The following is a 3459-nucleotide window of genomic DNA, read 5'->3' as shown; positions in this document are numbered from 1 at the left end:
TTGGAAAGAAGGAAAGTACGTATTGTGTATGTGCAGAAAACAAAGTAAAAAGGAAATAAAGCAAGAGATTGGAGGATTTAAGCTCCTGTAGAGGTGGAGACAGAAGAAGAAATGGAGTCAGGCTTATCCTGTGCAAAGAACTGAAGAACAAAGTTTCAGAAGTTGAAAGGAATAACAGGGTCATGAGATTGAAAGTGGACACTGGTGGCCAATTAATGAGCGTGATGAGCATGTATGCCCCACAAATAGGCAATCCAGTAGAGGAGAAGGAGAACTTCTGGGAAAAGGTGAATGAGGTGATGCAACGGGTGCCAGACAGTGAAGTAGTCATTGTAGGGAGAGACCTCAATGGACATGTTGGGTGAAGTCGATATGCCTACAAGAGGATCCATGGAGGACATAGATTTGGAGATCTCAATCCCGAGGAGAAAAGAATAGTAGATTTTGTGGTATCTTATGATCTCACAATTTCAAATACATCCTTCTGAAAACAAGAAGAACATCTGACCATTTACAAAAGTGGAAGTAGAGAAACTCCAGTAGATTATTTGCTCAGGTGAGGAAACGGGATTGAAAAGAGGTGAAAGACTGTAAGGTGATCCCAGGAAAGGAAGTTACCTTGCAATATAGAATGGTAGACATGGACACAAGGGTGAAAGGAGTAAGGCATACTAAATATCAAGGAAGTCATAAAATTAAGTGGTAAAAGCTGAGGCAGGGCAATGAAAGACGAGAGGCCTTCAGAGCAAGTGTTGAAAGAAACACAGGTTGAAGAAATATAAGACCCTGACAGTTGGTGGCAAGATCAGAAAACAGGAAAAGAAATCTGCAGTGTCATCTGGAACAATGCCCATCAGGAAGGAAACGTAGTAGAGGAATGAGGAGGTCCAGGAAGCAGTAAAGGAGAAAAGGGTAAAATGTAAGAAATGGAAAGATACAGGGGACCCTTTGGATTTTGAAGCATACAAACTGGAGAGGAAGAGGGCACAGAGGATCATTGCCAAGGCCAAAAACACTGCAATGGATGATTTGTACCAAAGGCTAAAAACAAAAGAGGGACACAAGAAAGTGTACGTAAGTGCTAAAAGAAGAGAGAAATTAACAAAGGATGTGATGCATGTGAGAATGATCAAAGATGAATCTTGGAGACTTGATGAATAAAGAAGAGATTAAGAATAGGTGGAGAAACTATTCTGAAGATCTGATAAACAAGAGGAACCCAAGAAGGTCGCAAAGCAAGTGCCACAGAAAACCAAGGCATGGTGACTGACATCAGCAGAATGAAAGTGAAAAGAGCATTGAACAAAATGAAGAATGGGAAAGCAACAGGACCTGATGATATAGCAGTGGGAGTTTGGACAGTCTTGAGGGAAGAAGGAATCAATATACTGTGGAAACTGTTTAAAGTGATATTTTCAATGGAGAAGATGCCAAATGAATGGAGAGAGAGTGTGTTGGTGCCAGTATTCATGTGATGCCCAGGTTTGTGGCAACTATCAGGGAGTCAAATTGATGCCTCACATTGTGCAAGCATGGGAACGAGTGGTGGAGAATTGGTTAAGGACTGAGGTAGTCATTGGAGAAGGCCAGTGTGGATTTGGTTTTTGCCATAAACCAGATGATAGAGAAATACAGGGAAGGTTGTAAAGATATCCATGTTGTTTTTATTGACCTGGAGAAAACCTATAATCATGTACCAGGGAGGAAATATGGGAATGCCTGAGAGTTAAGGAGGTGCTGGAGAAATGTGTCAGAACCATCAAGGACATATATGGAAATGTACAATGAAAGGGAAGAGCAGTTCAGGAGAGACAAAGAGTTTTGAGGTGAAGGTGGATGTACACCAAGGGTCAGCTTTAAGCCCGTTCCTGTTTGCGGTCATGATGGATGTATTTACTGAACAAGTAAGGAGACCACCCTTAAATTTGATGTTTGCAGACGTGGTCATTTGCGCTTAGAGTCTAGAGGAAGTTCAAGCTGGATTGGACCAATGGAGAAAAGTGCTAGAGGGAAAAAGAATGAAGATTAGTCAATCCAAAACGGAATATATGTACTGTGATTTGTCTGGGGTACCTGATGTTGTCAATGTGATAATTGATGAGAAACATGTTCAAAGAGTTGAGAAGTTCCAGTATCTGGGGTCAACTGTTCAGCAGAATGCAGTTAGATAAGGAGCTGAACCATCAAATAATAGCAGGATGGACGAACTGGAAATTGGCGGTAGGAATATTATGCAACAGGAGAGTATCAGTAAAACTGAAGGGGAAAGTCTACAAGACATGTGTGTCCAGTGCTGTTGTATGGAGTGGAGACACGACCCCTGAAGAAAACTCAAGAAAGGAGACTGAACGTGATAGAGATGAGAATGCTCCAATGGATGTGTGGAGTGATAAAGATGGATAAAGTGAGGAATACTTACATCAGAAGAGCAGTGAAGGTAGTGGAGGCATCTAAGAAAGTACGAGAAAGAAGACCGGCATGGTATGGGCCTGTTCAAAGGAGTCTGGAAGAATACGTGGGAACAGGAGTTACCAGAACAGCACTAACAGGAAGAAGGGGAAGAGGAAGACTGAAGACAGAGACAGCACAGGGGACTTGAGAGAAGAAGAGTTGGAAGAAGATATGTATGACAGAAGCCGGTGGAGAGCCAGGATCTTCAACAGCAACCCTGCTTAGGCAAAACAAGTGATGGCAGAAGAAGAAGAAAAATGAAGGGGAAATAAAGATCTTTCCTCTACAACTGAGTAGCAATTACTATAGAGCTGGGCCAGCTCATTGTTCTGCTCCTTATGTATCAGTGCAGGCTTTACTTTTGCTTGTCAGCAGAAACTGCTCTTCCAGTATTTCTCACAATATGCACACCCGAGTTTCCACTAGCTGTTTTTTTTGGAAACATGGGCATGTTGCATGTGAGAAAACAAGGCAATGGATGAACAACTAAGTAATGTCACATGACTACATTAAGGTTTCATCATCATTTTCTTCCTGTGATTTTAATTCCTTGGAAACATCAGAGATAAGAGACCAGTCCCAAGGACCTAGGGGGAACTAAACCATGGCTCCCCCTGCGAGGAAGCTCTAGGTGGGCTTTGCATTAGAGGAAAGGCAGAAATGCAGCCAAGGGCAGCCCCTGCGCCGCAAAGCCCCTTCCCCGCGAGGCCAGTCTGTGGCCAGCAGGGCCCAGCTCAAGGCTGGTGGCCCGATGCTTTCAGGCGAGTCCCAAGCCTCTGGAGGCTGCTGAGGTGCGAGGCGATGAGGTGTGAGGAGACAGGCGGGGAAGGGCAGGCCCAGCTTGGCCCCGCCGGGCCAGGCCGGGCCCCTCTGCCCACAGGAGGCAAAACCGGCCGGCAGCGCCGAGCAGGCGCAGGCCCCAGATGCGCCGCTCCCCGGAGTCTGTAGCCGAATCCCCTCGTCTCGCAGCCGCGGGGCCGCCTGGGGCATCGCCCTGCAACGCACGGG

Source organism: Alligator sinensis, unplaced genomic scaffold (genome assembly GCF_000455745.1).
Source record: "Alligator sinensis unplaced genomic scaffold, ASM45574v1 scaffold493_1, whole genome shotgun sequence".
NCBI classification, from domain to species: Eukaryota; Metazoa; Chordata; order Crocodylia; family Alligatoridae; genus Alligator; species Alligator sinensis.
Note: the sequence above shows the minus strand (reverse complement) of the source record.